This window comes from Tachypleus tridentatus, chromosome 11 (genome assembly GCF_004210375.1).
Source record: "Tachypleus tridentatus isolate NWPU-2018 chromosome 11, ASM421037v1, whole genome shotgun sequence".
NCBI classification, from domain to species: domain Eukaryota; kingdom Metazoa; phylum Arthropoda; class Merostomata; order Xiphosura; family Limulidae; genus Tachypleus; species Tachypleus tridentatus.
Genome location: NC_134835.1, coordinates 97483724 through 97502680, shown reverse-complemented (window position 1 = coordinate 97502680; position 18957 = coordinate 97483724). Strand labels below are relative to the sequence as shown.

The 18957-nt window shown below is 30.7% G+C and overlaps 1 pseudogene across 1 annotated transcript in view; it reads left to right on the top strand.

The window, feature by feature from the left end:
• Positions 1-18957, top strand: part of LOC143232862 (protein Gawky-like) — a 67869-nt pseudogene that overhangs the window by 28193 nt on the left and 20719 nt on the right. The window contains exons 8-12 of the transcript XR_013017835.1: positions 2030-2104; positions 9209-9266; positions 11365-11546; positions 12308-12460; positions 15246-15371. The product of XR_013017835.1 is annotated as a protein Gawky-like (transcript). The remainder of the gene's footprint in view (positions 1-2029; positions 2105-9208; positions 9267-11364; positions 11547-12307; positions 12461-15245; positions 15372-18957) is intronic.

Below are 18957 nucleotides of genomic sequence, written 5' to 3'. Positions count from 1 at the left end.
AGGGAAAATGGGAACACTGTGAAATTAGCCAAAATACGAGCTGGTCAAAAGTTTAAGACCATGCCAAAAAGAAGTCCTAAACAGGGTAGGAAATGCCCAACAAGAGGACTCAGTAGTGAGTTGCACAGCCATCATTGTGAATAATTTCAAACATTCACTTTGGCATGGTCGATACAAGTGTTTGCAGAAGGCTGGCTGGAATGTTATTCCAAGTGGTGAAGATGGCTTCACGAAGATAATGCACTGTTTGGAATTGATGTCCATTTCTATAGACTTCCCTTGCCATCAACCCCCAAACATTTTCAGTGGGGTTCAGTTAAGGCAAACCCGCTGGATGGTCCAAAAGAAGCACGTTATTCACCATGAAAAAGTCCTTTGTTCTGTGGGCATTGTGGATTGCAGCATTGTCCAGCTGAAAGATCCAATCATTTCCACACAAGCGATGGCCTTCAATCAATAAGGATGCTCTCTTCAACATGCCAATGTAGCTAGCTGCTGTTTGACACCCCTGTATAACCTGAAGCTCCATTGTTCCATGAAAGGAGAAAATACCCCAGATCTTGATGGAACCTCCTCCACTGTGTCGTGCAGAAAATGTTTCCAGTAGGATATTCTTATTGTGCCAGTAACATTGAAGCCATCTATACCATCCAGGTTAAATTTTTTCTCATCAGAGAACAAAACCTTTGTCCACTTTTCTACATCTCATGTTTGGTGCTTCTCAGCAAAGTTTAATTGAACTGTTTCGTGGTGTGGAAGGAGGCGTGTCCTTTGAAGACGTTTATGGTTTTTAAAGCCTTTCTCTTGTAGATGCCGTCTTATTGTTTTTGAGCTGCATTCTGCATCCGTAAGGGCCTTAATGTGGTTCAACAGTATTCTAGTCTCTTGCCAGACAACCTGTCGAATTCTCTTGCTCAATGCCGGCGAAATTTTCTTGGGCCGATCACTTGAAATTCTCATTCCATATCCTTCAGGGTCTTTTAAGAAATTTGTAACTGCAGTTTTACTATGCTCAATCTCACCAGCGATGGCATGTTGAGAGAGAGACCTTGCTTTTGCAGCTCAACAATTTGCCATGTTCAAACTCTGTCAAGTTTATAGCCTTTGCCATGTTTTTACCCAATATAACACAGGAGATGTCAGTGGGAGATGTTGACAGTGCTAATGCTTGAACACAAATGACTAAATTTCATTACGTGTTTACCGATTAACACTTTGTTTCAGTATGGTCTTAAACTTTTGACCAGCTAGTATTTAGGCTAATTTCATAATGTTCACATATCCCTATTAAATGCTAAAATAGTTTTTTACTTTTATTTTCCTTTTTCTTATTTTCATCTTTCGAAGCTCTACTCAAATAAGTGGTTGAGTCTAAGAATGCAAAATGCATATTTTTTCTTTATGTACATTGGCCTTAAGATTTTGGCCAGTAAGTGTATGTCTAATTGTGGAAAAACTACCTAATTGGCATAACTTGACACAGATACAGGATGACATGAAGAAAGGCATGGGGTACCCCATAAAATTTTATATTGATAGAATTCTTGAAAGCAGTGGGTCTTTCATTTTATTATTCTTATCTTTGTATATTTTTATCGCACTATTAATGTTTGTTATGTTAACAGAAAGATTGGAATCTTAACTTTTTATCATTTGTGACAAATGTTTGTGTATTTCACACAACCAATAGATTGGTTCTCCAGCTAGTACTGTATAATTTGAAAAAGCAACTGTATTTTTAAATTTGCATATTTAACAAACCTAATGTTGGTTCTGTAGTAATTTTTGACCAGTAATGTTTGTGTAAGATTCAATATTTTTTGTTATTCATTTTAGGAGTGTTTTTAAAACTATTTTAATTGTATTCATAAATGTTCCCAATTTCCTTTTCCATCACAGCAACTTCAAACATTTGTGTGCTAGTCCTTCTGATGGAGGAATCAGAATAATAAGCAAAATATTTCTGCTATGCAACTCACCAGTTCTCTTATTTTAATGATGTTTTTCTTTGTACTTTTTTATTCATTAGGGTGGTAAACCATTGACTAAAGATCTGATTTGTGCAAGTAAACAGTTCCGCCTTCTTTCAGAAATGGGCTTCAAGGTAAGCAGTAAATTACAAGTTGACATTTTTCTTTTCTAAGAACAATAATTTTGGTTATTTGAGAAATGGTATTGCAGGGAATGATTTACTTATTTACTATATCTTTTTTATACTTTTGCTTTGTGTGTTTACTGAGATAACAATCAGTAGGAATTATCTCAAAATGAAAAAAAAACTAAACAGAATGAGACTTAATTACCTTACACTAATAACTTAATTTTCAAGCATTTTGCTCAGGAAAATATATTATTGTTTATCATGTGTTAATTTCAAAAATGGTGTCAAGCAAATATAAAATAATAGGTACATCAAAATATTTTATTTTATAATTACTTTGAGGAACAGAAAATAATATTATGCAAGATACAGAAAATTCAATTGCAGCTAACAATATTAATGCTAGTTGTTCTGTCAGACCAGTATATTTAACCCTATGTCCTCTGGCACCATTTTTGAATTCATTTCTGCATGTGGTACTGCATTACATTCAGAATTTAATTAAACCACTTTACTATAAATGTGTCAATGGAATAAACATTTTAATATTTGTTGTAATTTATAATTTTTATGTTATCTAAGTTATAATTACTTTCTTTCAAAGGAAATCTTTAAAAAAAAGTTAACCTGCAGTTTTTGTCACATGATTCACATGCTAGCAATATGTATATGAATAGTTACATACAAGTTACACATGTTTGATCTATATGACATGTGATATCTGAAGTCTGTAGCTGATTTGTCTGGGAAACAGCTATACATTTTCCAACCCTTAACAGGTGGCATGCCCACTTTTTGTATTTTGCCTTGCACCAATGATTAATATGAAATTTGCATGCAGTTTTCTCACAGTATACACGTAACTGCCATTATTATTGTTGTCTGCTCAATCAACTTTCGCATTTACAGTGGTTTCTTACCTAAAAATGCTGTACTTAGAGTTAAACTGTATTTTGGTCTTACTTTTATATTTTAGTGAACTGAATTATTTATATTTTAAAATTCATATTTGAAAGGTTTAATGATTTTTTTAAAGTTTAACTTGTTCTTATTTGGATAGTAGAAGTGTATAAACAAGATGGCATCATTTACATGTACAAAGTATAAATGAAACAAGTTTATATGTGGGAGTTGCTGTATTATAATAATAATAGTAATAATTATAATATAATAATAATAATAAAGCCTCCTGGGGCACCAGTTGACATACCTTGCATAAATAGTAAGACAAAGAATTGAAAATGAAAATTGAAAATAAACTAAGTGAAAAGTTAAAGATGTGAGATTATAAATGTTAAAAATCAAATTACAAAACTTTTACAAAGCCAAAAGATATGTACATATTTCATTTTCTTAATTTTAAGCATTTTATTGCAGTGTACATTGATGATAATAGGTAGAACTTGTGATGTAGTAGAGAATATGGAAAATAAAATACAAACATTTATCGAAAAAACTTTTCATATTCACTCAGAACATTTTAGAGATTATGCAAATGAAATTTGAAAACTGAAAGATTTTTTTTGTTGTCCATATAGAAAACTGCTTAGCAGGTAAACTATTCAAAGTTCAAATAATTACATTTAAAATAACCTTTTTTTATTAGAAATAGTAGAAAAAATTAAAATTGAATATTTTTTGTCAAACTATAAACTTTTTGGAACTTGTCAAATTTTAAGTAATTTCGTCCACTAGTTTTATTTTTGGAATTAAATCTGGAGAGGGCAATGTTAGCTACAAGTAAAATTTGTAACTGAGTCAAATAAGGCTAGTATGGTGATAGACCATCAGTTATTTGTAAGTGTAGGGACATTAAAGTAAGTAATATATATGCTGAGGGCAGCAAATATTATTAGCATAAGTTAATAGTTATAATACACAGGAAAATACAAGGAATTACAACTTGCTAAGTTTATGCTGGACTTGTGTTTTGAGATCAGTAACCTGGATGATGGACCACCAGCTTTCCTTAAAGTACTTGTCCAACAAACCAGGGGTAGAGTGTGACTTTGTGGTTAACATGTTAAATTGCACAGAGGGTTTGTGCCTTTTTGTTACAAAATTTTGCTTTGCATATGGATCTATGGGTGCATCATGAAAGTGATGGTCAAATTTCAAAATTTTATTTTAGTAGTCTAAAAACTGGCATTGGGTTATTTGTGTTTTATCCATAAAAGTTTAGAGATTGTACAGTTGTTAGTTATACACCATCAAGAGAATTAGGTAACTTGGGTGCTAAACTCCTAATTTCACTAGAAGGAAAGCTTTTATTATCTGTGCATCTATTTTTTTTTTGATCCATGACAAGAAGGAAGTATACAGTTCTTACTGAAATAATGTCTTATCAAACTAAATTGCATCATAAAAATATATTTAAAATAATAATAATAAAAGAAAGAGAGGAACTTAGCATGTTCAGCTAGATCAACTTCTTAAAGGCTATTATTCTTGCTTTATTATTCTAAATAAAGATATTTTCACATAATTTTGTGAATATAACTAAGTTTATATTATGAGAATAATAGGCTTTATTTAATAAAGCTTTTCATTTTATGTGTTAAATAGGTCAAATGACTGAGTGGGTAATGTATTGCATATGTAGTTTCATTGTATCAAAAATCTAATAATGGGGAATTTTGTGTTGTTGAAAAAAATCAACTGGTAGCATGGTTAAGCACATTCAATACATCTTGTTATTTATGAGACACTGTAGAAAGAATATAGCTAATTATGGTAAAAACATTCCTTTTATATAACAATCAAATAATAAAACCAAATACAAAGAGATTTCTTAGTTTTTAAATGAAATACTCAGGCATACCAGAATGTTTCTCGTAACTCAGAAATATGATACACTATAATTCAGCACTTTTGAAAGGTGTTCCTTTCTTCTTCTTGGGCAAACTAAGAAGATGGAAAGTCAACCTTTTGAAAACACTTGTGTTGTTGGATGTCATATTTTTGAGTTAACCCCTTTACTGCAGGTGGATGGATTCTACCCAGTCTTGCCTGGCATGGCCAGTTGGTTAAGGCGTTCGACTCATAATCTGAGGGTTGCAGGTTTGAACCCCTGTCACACCAAACGTGCTCACTGTTTCAATTGTGAGGGCATTATAAAGTGATGCTTAGTCCCACTATTTGTTGATAAAAGAGTAGTCCAAGAGTTGGCAGTGAATGGTGATGACTAGTTGTCTTCTTTCTAGTGTAAATTAGGGACAGCTAGTTTAGATGGTGCTTGTGTATCTTTGTGTGAAATTAAAAACAAAAAACAAAAAAAAAATCCATCCAGCCTGCAATCATAAAGAAGGTATACTGTAACCTTTTGCATTTTTATCAGTAAATGTTAAGAAGCTTTTGTACACAAAATATCAGGTTTTTTTAAAAATTGTTTTAGGATTTTTTAATTAATTATTTGCATGTGCATTTTTCTTTTAAAATGTTGACCTTCCAACATGCAATGTAATTTTGATTTTAAGATTAAAAATACTTTTCTATGAATTAGAAAATTGCTAAATTTCATATGCAAAATTTCTAACCTCAAGATAATTATCAAATGTTGTTTTAGAAAAAAAAAAGTTTTATCTCTGTATTGGTTTGGTTGTTTTAACCAACCTTGTAACCACCATAAAAGAAAGAAAATAAGAAAATAGACATAAATTATCATTTTCTCCTGTAATGACTACAGATTGACATAAACCCTTAATGTCAATACTAAATAGATTAAATCTAGTATGCATCTATATATACACCCTTGTGCAAATTAATTGAAACATTAGGTTATTTTACAATATTTTCAGCATGATTATATGGCTCAATTGTAATCTCTATACTGTTTGCACTACTACTGCTACAGTTGTGTGTATATAGGCCTATTTTTTTCCACTGCTTTCACGTTTTCTTCTACTGCCATTTATTACTGTAATTCTTGGCTGTGGCTTGCCAGATGTCAAGAACTTGCACCCTTGTGCAAATTAATTGAAACAAATGGTCATTTTACAATATTTTCAGCATGGTGGCCAGTGTAGGCTCGCTGGACCCGCTGATTTCCTTTAATAGTCATTTTTTCACACAGACGGCATCATTAGCTGTGTTTTGTAGTACGGTCGATCTATTTTTGGGGTATATGACGAAATTTTGAGGAATATTACTTCATTCGAAATTGCATTAGAAGGGCAAGGAGACTAGTCAAAAACAACTTGCCAACTCAATGAAGAAAAAACGGTATCAATGGGGTCTGAAATACAAGAACTGGACGCAAGAACAATGGAGGAAGGTGTTATTCAGTGACAAGACTCATTTCTTCGTACAGGGTCAAAGAAGTCTGCATGTTTGCATATATTCAGGCGAGAAACTTCAAGAATCTCACATCAATCAGTTCATAAAATATCTTTTGAAGAAGATGTTTTGGGGCTTTTTCAACTACTATGGCGTCGGAGGCTTACATGTCATAGAAGGTATGATGCGAGGACCACAGTACTTCCAAGTTTTGCAGAGAAGAGTAATTCCAGAATTGAAAAAGAGATTTCCAGATGGATCTGGCATTTTTCAGCAAGATCTGGCTCCATGCCACACATAGAAACTTGTGAAGAATTTTATGACTACAACGCGAATAAAGGTGCTGGACTGGCCTGGAAACTCTTCGGACTTAAATCCTATTGAAAATCTTTGGGCGATTTGTAAAGAAAGACTTCAGGGAAAAGACTGTACTACAAAAGGTAAGCTAATTGAGGTGTGGTACCGCGATCCAAAAATTAGTAAGAATTGCAGTCAACTCGTGGACTCAATGCCAAAGTGGAATAATGATCTTCTAAAAAATAAAGGCGGTCATATTATGTATTAATTTGTGAGTAATTTTTGGATTCTCAGAAATAAAATGCAAGAAATTGAAAAAAAAATTGTAATTTTCCTTCTTGTTTCAATTAATTTGCACAAGGGTGTAATTACTTTTTTATTTTATTGATATTTCAGCTGTTTCTGACTTGCACCACATCAGTGCAACTTCTGTAATGCAAGTTCATACATGTTACTATATCCAATAGTATAAAACTGGACTGGTTTTATTACTTTATATAAACATGTATAATATTACTAATTACAAATAAATTGTAAAATTTCAGTTATTTTTCTTGAGAATATACAATACTAAATAAAGAAATATAAAAAAAAACTGATGTTTTCTATTTACAAAGTTTGTACTTATTTGCTGCTTGCTAAGCATGTACTAAACCTTGTCAAATTTTATACATGGAGGATGTAAAATAAATTTTCTTTAGATATTATATATGTATATTTAAATAACAAAAATCGTAAACTACTGTATTCAACTGTAATTTATCATGCTTAGTAACTAAGCTATGTTCGGGTTAAAAACTAGGATAATTCAGGCTTCATTATATCTAGCCTCTACTTTCATTCTACCTTGTAAAGGAAGGATTTTGTATACAAACACTTCCCAAAAGCTGAGAAAACCACATAAGGAACATTCTGAGCTTTCAATTAGTTATAAATACACAATAGAGCAAAGTAGTGTATGGTTTATTTCCTAAATATAATATCTCAGCAAATAAAACAAGACAGGTGGTTCATATTTGATATTATAGCTTGTCAGTATCATTAATTTGAGTTTCTAATTCATAAGAAAGTGAAAGACATTGTATTTGGACATCACAGACATCTAATTTGAACCAAAGCTATGCATTTAACATACCAAGTAATCTACAAAATCAATATTTAGGACTTTTATTTTGATATTTACTTTTAAATTAAGAAAATAACTGATGTATAGTACTAAGATTTGAATAGTAATCTACAGTTTGATACTAAAATTATTGGCATACATTCATGAAATAGTAGATGGATAAAATTTTAGTATAAGGACAAACCTGATAACATACCTTTCTGTTTGTAGCAAAAGAGTTAAATTAATTTCTTGAACCTCTGTGTTTTCCTAACATAATAACCATAGCTCTGTATTTAAGTATCATGTGGATGAGAAATAAGAATTTATATTTCTTAGAATCAAAAACCAAACGTAAGGTAAAAACTGTTTGTGGAAGCATGTTGTATTCATATCTTTAACCATAGAATGCAATAACTTAGTATACAGTTTTAACTTGAATAAGGTCAGAATGACCCTACATTGGCATTCTAGGATTAAAGGTATAGACAATGAATGAAAATATTATTATATAACATAGTTTTCTTCTTACATTGTGTGATCTTTGTTGTAAAAGCAATGCCTCCTACTTTTGTTAAAAGGGAAGCTTATTTTTAAATTATTTTTTGTTCGGTGAAACTTTTGAAGATTTTAATATACATATGTAAATCACTGTAATAATGAAGCATAATACTTATCCTTAGAAAAATGTCAAAGGCTTGTCACTACTTTTGTTTTGCCATTATAAATTGTGGTGTATATAACTATACAAGTTGAGAGTGAAAACAAGAGAGAAACTGTTGATATTTAAAAGTGTTTTGAAATAGGGTGTTTTTCTTTTCCACTAGCTTATACTGTTAGGTTATTCAGGACTTCCCTTTAGAAATGTTTACCATAGAAATATTAAGTTATTAATGTAGTTTCTTCTGAAGAAGTTATTAAAAATACTGAGTTTTAATATCTCATTCAATTTAGTAATTATTTTTGTAGTCTTTACTTTTAATTGTAGATTTAAAAAATTGTGTTGCATGGATTCTAATGTATGAGAACATATTGCACAATCTAACAGTGTTTGGTGCTTTTTGATGCCAATAGTAAAATTTTTGTGTTGGTCCTTGAGTAAATTTCCATAAAACCCATTTTAGGCCTGGCATGGTCAGGTGGGTTAAGGTGTTCGATTCATAATATGAGGGTCATGGGTTAGAATCCCTGTTGCACCAAACATGTTTGCCCTTTCAGCCGTGGGGGTGTTACAATGTAATGGTCAATTCCATTATTTGTTGGTAAAAGAGTAGCCCAAGAGTTGGCAGTAGGTGGTGATGACTAGGTGCCTTCCTTCTAGCCTTACACTGCTAATTTAGGGAAGGCTAGTGCAGATAGCACTCATGTAGCTTTGCTCAAAATTCAAAAACAAAACAAAAAAAAAACATTTTATTTTTTGATAATTTCAGAAAGAAGATGTAGAAAATTCTTTGAGAAGTAATAATATGAATTTCGAAGAAGCACTTGGTAAGTACATTTTTCTACTCATCTGGTAATTTTACATATACCAGTGTGATTTTAAATTTTGGAAACTGTTTATTATGAAGAAAGCAACATGCGAGTATACTTTTTTTCCCTATTAAATGTTACTCTGGAGTTTGTATTTTGTATTTATCTGTGAGTGTCATATCTGTTTATCAGAGTTGCATTATTTTTAAAAATAATGTACTTGTTTCAGTGAGAAAAATGTTCTTTTCATTATAGAAGAGAATATGCATTAAAAAACTGAACAGAGTGGCTAGCTTAATCAATGTTATTTACATATCTTAAAATCACAAAATACTAAGGTGTATTTAGCTACTATAAATTCTGATGATGATAATAACATGTTGTACATGGTATTTGGAGCTGATAGGTGGGAATGGTGAAATGTTCATTTTAGTTCTCTGATGCAAGATTTAATTTGTTTTACCCACTTGTATAATAGTCCTATCAATGTGGTTAGCAGAATAATAACTTAAATAGAAAAAGTTGTGTAGAAAAAATATGTGCCAGGATTATCATATACAAACATTATTACACTTGCACATTTTTGTTGGGCAATGACAATTTAAATGGTTATTAGGTAGTTGAACATCTCTTGGGAAGCGAGTTATAGTTTAACTGTGGTAAGCACGTATAATTGTGTACATGTTCATTCTGTAGTTGATTTTCTGTTTTCAAGTAAAAAACAAAACAAAACTTTTATTTTGATTATTATTAACCCTATGTATCACATCATTTGGTTGTTATGTCACATTTACACAATGACTAAAAATTTAACTAAACAACTTTGCTAGCAACGTATCAGTCAAATTGGTATCACAATATAATTTAGTATTCTAATTCTTATATTAACTCCCTTTTAATTTCTCAGTTTGAAAGAAAAATGTTTTAAGTTCTCAATCTTCACTTGTTATGAAATGTGCATGTAATCTAAACTTTAGTTTGTACAACATCAACAGAATAGTTCCTTCATTATCTAATATAAACACAGGCTGTAAATAATGTTAAAGCCAAATGTACAGTTTCAACATTCCAACTGTTCTGTTTGCTCTGATATTTATATATTTTTTCAATCTACAACAGAAGCCATGCCCAACTATCCTTAATTTTGAAGGCAGTTTTTAAAGCCAGGGGCTCTTATTTGACATGCATTTTATAATGAATGAAAAGAGTGATTCTTATTGTGTTTTTGAATCTAAATGTACAACCATTCTTATGAAATTGGCAGCAGTAGATGTTAGTTGAGTGATATTAATGTATGTTTGTGTGAATTTGTTGCTTATAGCTTTAACAGAATTATTTTACCTTATTTATAATTTAATTAGAAAGCCATTTAAATGTTAGTATTTTTGGAACAATTATTTTAGTGATTGATATACTTTTTGTTGTAAAATGCTTATTTGAGAGGTACATAAGTTTTTCTTTGGACAAACACACTCAAAGAAATATTATGCATAATAAGAAAAACATATTTCTTCTAATTTATAATTTCATCTTTCAGTGTTAATTGATGATTTAGCTGCAGGCATTATTAGGATTGAGAAAATATCAGGGTATAAAGTTTTATGAAAATCAACTTCTGATGCCCATTTGATAGGTTCTAGAGGTTTAGCAAATGCAATGTAAAAACTGTAAGATGAAAGCGAATTTTTCATTCAGAGTGTGAAATTTTACTTGCACTCAGAATTGAGTTTTGTTGGCCACTAAATATGTAGGAAATTCGAAGATATGTATATTTAGTATAAATAGTTTATTCAAACTTCTGATTTGTGTGTATGTGTACAACAGATTTGTGATGTTTACCTAAAGCTTGCCAAAGTTTGTGAAGATATACTTAGTAAATTTAGTTCTAGTGTGTACATATTCAATATTTTGGAGCATGTGCAAACAATTTGAGCAATGTTGAAGGGTTGATGATTGAATGCTTGACTTGTATGATTGTATTTCATTGTTGATAAATAAATTAATCATATCTTAAGGAAATATGTAGTTGAACTGTACTGTATTAGAACTTCAGTCAAGAACATTCTGTAACTTCTTACATAAGAATTTTGGAAGACACATGTGTATCTTTCATTAGCTGAACTCCAGGCACTTGCCAACAGAGAAAATGCAATAATGGATGTGTTTGGTGGTAATCAGAAAATGCGACACAACATGGTAGAGGATGCAAACTTCATTGATCACTCTGGTGATATATCCTGTGGACCAGGAAGTGTACATTCATATAGTGGTGGTCAGAGTTTTAAGCATCAAGTTAAGGTATTCAGTTTGCTTTTGGAATTTTAATTTTTTTTATATTTTAGTAGGTATAATATTTTATTTCAGTTATTTGACGCCTGATGTAAAGATTTGTACACAAGTCATCCTTTAGGGATTAAATTTGATATTCAATGCATTATGCAGTTAATTGCAATCATGATCTTTGAAAAATTGTTACAGCCATATGTATAAACATCAATGATATAATCTTGTTTTCTAACATGGGCAGTGTTTTTAAAATTTTCTTTGTTTTTACATAAGGCAATACCTGTTATGAAGGATTGAAGAAGTATAAAATTTATTTAGAATAAATGTTGCTTAAATCTTGAAATCTTTATTGTGATCTTTACTAACCTGAAGAAATTTGATCTTGAGCAAAAAAGTTTTTGATACTGTCTTACAGTAAGATAAAAAAAAAAAAAAAAAAAAGAAGAGAAATACCATTGGTACTTTTTTATATATATATAAATATTTTTAAAGTTGGCCAAGTATTGTACTTTAAATTAACACTTACCAGTTGCTGACAATTTCTTTAATAACAAACATTCAGGTATTTCCTGTAAATGGAAATTAAATGCTGTTTTTGAATGAAAAAATACTGATTAATATATTTATCAATTGAATTTTTTGTAATTGATGATATTTTGACAAAACTCATTTCAAATTACATTTAAAGCTGTCATAAATGTTGTATTGATCTAAATAGTTTTATCATGAAAACTATCTGCCAGAATCTTAGCAATTATATTAATTTCTTTTAGGGCTCAGCCATAAATAGCAATTCTCCTAGTCTACTTAATAATGCAACCATTGGTGGGCAACAGTCTAGTCTTTGTGCCGGAAACAGTATTACTGGCATGAGTCAAGCTTTGATGCAGAAACTTCTACAGCAACAGTCTTTTCCATTTGGTCTTGTAAGATTTTTTTTTCCTGTTGATGTTATCTAAGATGAAACAGCAAATTTAACATGCAAATTTGTATTCTTTGTGTTTGTAATATGTTTATTTTGTTTTATTTTTTTACAATGAATAAAATATGAATTGTTAGCTATTTAAAATTATGTATACAATACTTATATTACTGGTTTTTAAAAATTCCTTCACTGAGTTGGTTAACTCTATTTAAGAAGTCCTGTTTTGACTAGACACAATAATAAAATCCCAATAATTTAAAAGATGTAGTTGAACATTTATAACCATAAATTTATGATTTAAACAAAGCCTACATTGGTCATACATTTAAAACATTTGACATTCAGAATATAATGGATTTTACTACAAAATATGTTACAAATAGCATATGGCCTGTCAAATATGGTAGGGTGAGTACTGTCACCCCATTCCCTAGTATACCCTAACCACACATTTCATAGCTAAATGAAATATATAAATTTTGTGGAATCACACTTGATCAACAAAAAGGTAGAAAAAAGCAGTTGAAGCAGTCAAACACTGGTATATTTCTTTGTGAGCCAATCAAAATTAAGATCATTTGTGAAATGAATTTGTGGCATATTCTTAGAATAATTAATTATTTGTAAAAAATAGACTAATAGTTTCTAATACATATATATATATATATATAAACCAGCACTTTCATAACACCATTCCAGAAATAGCTGTTATTTCATGTTGCTTAACAACAAAAGTATATCCCAATATTGTTTTCAGTCTGTGTACTGAAAGTGTAAAATAAAATGTGTGAATAACAAAAGTGGAAAAATATTTGTTGAATTCTTAATTCAGTCTCCTTTGATAAAAGAGTTTTGTTTTGTTTTTAAAAACATTGGTGATATAATAGAAAATAACTTAATTCAGGAAAGATTTAAGTTTAAAATTGAATTAATATTTGTACTTTCATGGTAAATTTTATTCACTTGGCTCTAGACTAGGTGATTCCACACTGTCTTTGCTTCAGGCTTATTATATAACACTCATTGCATTTATAAGGTTTCATGACCACCACCACCCTTGCACCCTGATAACTAAAATTATGATGGGCAATCAGTATTAAATCTGGATAAATGCATTTTGGCTTTTATGACTCCTATTTCAAGAAACCAAGTTTTTTCTGCTGCTGTGACTCTGAAAGCAACTGTTGACTTGGGGCTTGAAGTTGATGATCACTCATTTTGTGAAGGTCACCTTGCATGCTTTATCTGTTACTGCTCATATTTAGCTGAAGTATTATATGTTTCTTGCCGAGTTCACGTTGAAAATAGCACCAGTGAACTTTGGCAAGTAATTTGGAACTTTTCAAAATCAGCTTTCATGTTTGTGCTAGTACCAAAGTCTAAACAATACAACAATCAGAAGTTAAAAATAGTACTGTTCGATTTCATAGTTTGTAAATTTATTGGCACATTTTAGGAATTTTGGCTTAGTTAAGTCATAAACTAATCCATCAGAATATCTGCAAAACAATTAAAAATTAACCTGGAACTGCCTTAGTTTTGACATTTGTATTCTTAGAAAATAATTGTGCACAATTGCCATTTAAATAAACAAATTTTTTAGTTACTGTCAGTATTTGATTACATTGCTTAAACCTGCAATGTAAAGCTTAAAGAGAGGATGATAGAAAGAAGTACCCAAATAATTTTCATTGGGTATAAATAGTTTCCTAACAAAACAAGAGTGCTTACTTTTGGTACTAGTTAATGCTTGTTTATAAGCTGATCACATCATTGATTATAGTTCAGGAGAGTTTTAACTACAAAGCTGTTACATTTAATTTATAATTATCAAAAGTTCAGGTATGATTAGTTCATTTTTTACTAAAGCTGCTTTACCAAACAATAATTGATTTTAGATGTACTAAAATAAATTTTATTTGCCTTGGAAAGCAGTAAACCTACTAATACATCATGTTAAATTTGTCTATTTCCTGTTGTTTTTAAAAAATACATGAGTAACAGAATTTTTGCTGGTATATTAACTTCTAAGTGTAGTCACAGCATGTTGTACTCCATTCTTTTAACTTGGCTGGGACCACAACCATTCCTCTAGATATAATCCTTAACATTTTCTTTCTATTAAAATGAAATAACTGGACATATTTTGAAATTTCTGATTTAAAGTTGTTTACAAAGATTTATTGAATTTAAGGAAGAAACTTGAAAAACTTTAAAATGTGAAAAAATGCATTTTTATGACCAAGATTTTAAGAATTTAAGTTGTCATGCAAACAGAATTTATAAATATAAACTTCCGAATGTAATTATCACATTTTGCATATAATTCAACAAGGAAACTATGCTTCTTTTTAAATTTTGCAAGTATTGAAATTACTTAAGTTGTAGAAACTTAAATCTAGTCAGCATTATTGAAGCTCTTATTGTGGTTCATGTTCAGTCATACTGTTATTTTAAACTTAAGCTTTAACAAGAGTTAAATATAAAGTCTTACTGTATTCTAATATCATAGCATTTGAGTTAAAGAAACTTGTATCACTAGAATTTTATTGAAAGTGCTGTTTGACAGACATTCAAGTTTTATTATGTTCTTGTTTATGGGTTTTTCAGAAAACTTGTACTGATAAAAGAGAGTACTCCGGCATTGCTCAAGGCACAGATTTTTTTCAGTCGAAACCCATAACTATAATAGAGTAATTGTTACAACTTGATACATTATAATTATTAAGTCATTCTCATTCTGTGTTTAAAGAAAATATTAAAATTAGTCTCTGTTCAACTCGCAGGCAAACGTGCATCAAAATGCTGTTGGTGGACAAGGAGGAAGAATGAATCAGCCATCAGCTGCTCATTTAAAGGTTCTTGTTCAACAAATACAGATGGCAGTACAAGCAGGACATCTGAACCCTCAGGTATTTCATCTTTTGACTTCTATTCCAATGGACTTGAAGTCTACATAGGGGATGACTTTATTATGGAGATATCATTGTATATTAGAAATTTTTTTAACTGTATTGTACAGAAAAAGTTTCTCCTTTGTTATTACTTATCCAACAGAAATCCTCCTCACCTGTTAGAAGAACAAATTTGATGCAGTTTTACCTGTTTTAAATAGGTATTATATATACAACGTTAAATGTTTTGTCAGTGTTTCAATTGAAGTTCTTGATCCATCAAGTCTTCTTTTGATTAAGCTGGTAACCTGATGAAATTTGCAAATTTGAAATTTTTTATAATTTTATAATGCTGTTAATTCTCATTTATAGCCTTCTTTTATACTCTCCTTATTATTGAGCATAGCTGTTCTTGAAGTTGGGAGATTATGTTTGCACTGATAAATCTGTGGATAATACCTGGAGAGCATTTTTGTAGTGTTTCAGACCTCTGAATTATAAAAGCAGTGACAAAAAGGTCCTATACAAAAGATGAACAGGATGTCATATTATTCTCAGAACAGCTAAATAACTAAACCCTTGAAGGAGCCGAGTCACAGTGCCTAAAAGTCCAATCAAGAGAGTATCGCTAAGAAAAAGCAAAGCCAAACCATTTATTTCAAAGCAAGATTCCAAGCAACCAAAAAGTTGATAAAATTAAGTGATAAACTTCTGAAAATGCAGCTTCTAGGTAAAGTCCAAAAAAAAGTGATAGAAATATACAAGAGAAAAATATCTGTAGAGGAGTCCACTGTTAGTTTGTCAGGTACCACTGCAAGATGTGCAAATGAGAAATCTGGGAAGAGAATACTGAGCTAGCAAGGCTAATTCCACCAGCCAGTTCATTAAAGCCCAAAAAACTATGGCTAATTCTGTTATGAACTTTTAAGCATCCATGTGTGTCATGTTACTCTTCCTAAACTGCTGGTTGTACTCTTAAGTGACACTAATCAAATCACCTCAGTTCCAAAGTTTGCACAAATGTAAAAGTTTTCTTTCCACCTTTTGTGTTGGACAAGTCAACTTCTATATGGTCCCAAAAGAATCATCTTAGTCCCAAAATTTACACAAAGATAAAAGTTTTCACCCCAACCTCTTAGGGAACCTGGGTATTTTTTCCCCAAAAGTAGGCTCCAGATCTACTACTTATTTTCCTCAACTTGGTTAAAGAAATTAAAGTTCCATTATAGCAACAATGATCATTAAACTGAAGAGTGCAAAATAATTGTTAAGGTATTAAACTTGGATTATAGTGGCCCTGTAGATGTGGGCCATAGGTCTGCGAGTTTGCTAGTTAGAACACAAGAAAGGTTACATATAAGAATAAGCCATTCAACCTATTTTGCTCATTTGAATATTGGCTTGTTGAACTGTTTGTTGGCTGGACAGTTTGTTCCAGTCACCCGTGATTGTGTGTAAAGGAATGCCTTCTATTATTGATCCCAAATGCATGTGCACTTCATTTCCAAATGTCTTCATTAGGAACTGCTTTAGTTTTGGTTTTAAGATAACAGGATTAGAAGGCTCTTGGACTTAGCCTATTTTTGTTTGAATTTTTTTAAATATTTATCTTTGCATTTTTTTGTACAGTTAAATACTTTCTTGCCATAGAATGTCTGATGGTAAAAACATGTAATTTCAAAGGAAGTATTAGCTAAGTATTTCTTCTTGGTGAGTGAAAAGAGAGAGTATAAGTGTGTGTGTGTGTGTGTGTGTGTGTTACATCAATACACTTTCCACACCTAAAGTCATATAGAAGGCTTTTGGGTAACATTTTTGTCACTTTCTTGTTTAGCTACTCATGTGAAGATTAGATTACAATTTCTTTTTTCAAAATTCAAATGTAGCCATAATATGATTTTGCCTTTTTTATAGAGGTAAGAAGCTTCTTTAACTCTCTTCTTATGAAACTATACATATTATGACTGAATTTATCAAGTACATCTTCACAAAATGTGTTAAATTTTTAGTCCACATTATTAGTCTGTTTGAATATAGTATTTCTGTTCAGTCCTTTATTGAATCAGTCTGTGTGAAAGATGATTTTTTTGCTTCTCATTTTACAGTTTTTGTTTCACCTGCTTAACCTTTAGAACCCCCTTAAATGGGTATCACCAGTTTTATTAGAAAACTTTCAACCTTGTATTTTTTCTGCCCTTGTAATAGCTGTAATGTAACACTTAAATCTTTTCCAAAAATGAAACAAGTAGATGAAATTATTTGAAATTTGACAAGAACCTTGAAATTATGTAGTTTCAAAACAATTAAATGGTTAATTTTGATTTTTTTACTATTATTTCTAATAAAAATAATTGTTATTTAATAGTTATTTGCACTCTGAATATTTCATCTGCAATGTGATTTTCATTTCGAGTAGAAAAGTATAATATCTTAGTTTTCATTTGTATGGTCTGTAGAACCTCCTAAATGAATATCAAAAGATTTTTTAAGGTAAATGTTTAAATTTTGTTTCCCATTTTCTGTACTATACCACTAATTCTAGCTGTTACCATCAATATACAGTGCAGTGAAATGTTTAAAATTAAGAAATGAAAATATGTACCCTTTATTGAATGGTCTTAAAATATCTTCTTTGGATCTGTGCATAATTTCATGTTTTTTATCTCTTCACCATCAGTTACATTTTAGTGTTTCATTTGCAATTCCTGCTATTTACTATTTATTGCTTGTATTGACTCACATCAGTGGGTGCCTGTGGGCAAGATAATTGTATGAAAAGTATAGATACTTTATTTTACTAACTCAATAATGTTAATCTTGCAGAGCAAGGTGAAACTTTATTTTATAAAAATTATCAAACCTTTCAAATATGAAATTTAAAACAATGATGAATAATTAACTAAAATATAAATTTTAACACAGTTTAACTGTCTCTCTAATTATAAAATACAAGGTAGGAAACAACTGAAGTGCTGTCTTGGATGAACCAGTGACATCTATCCAACAACAATAAGTTGGTATTAATTTAAGAATAATTATTGTTGGATGATATGTAGTGGAACTAGTGAAATGTGTTTATTATATGCTGAAATGTTCATAAAGTGCAGAACTTTGTAATACTGAACATTAATGATGTATACAATATAGTAATGTAATTGTCAGTACATGCATGGGCATTGCTCTGAAAAAGGCTGGAGTAAATGTGGTTTACTCTGGCCCTCATGTATCAATATCCACATACATCAGCAGTTTGAAACCTAGCACATGAGGGAGGGAAGAGGTCACACAAACCTGCCCATCCTTGGTCTTTAAAGACCTAAATTGCAATACACTGAAGTGTAAAATGAGCTCTTTCATTAGTAATGACTATATACATACGTGTTAAGTAACTACTGTGACTTGTAAAGCCCAAGGAATAATATAAAAGGTGGTTGTTACACCTATAGGGTTGACAGAATTTTTAACCTGTTTCTTTTCATTGAGTCAAAGAACTTTGAAACATAGTTGTCAGTAAGGGAAGTAAACATACTCATTGACTTAAACATACATTTACAGGACTGGGGTTATCTGATTCAAAAAAGAGACTGTGAAAGTTGAGATTTTT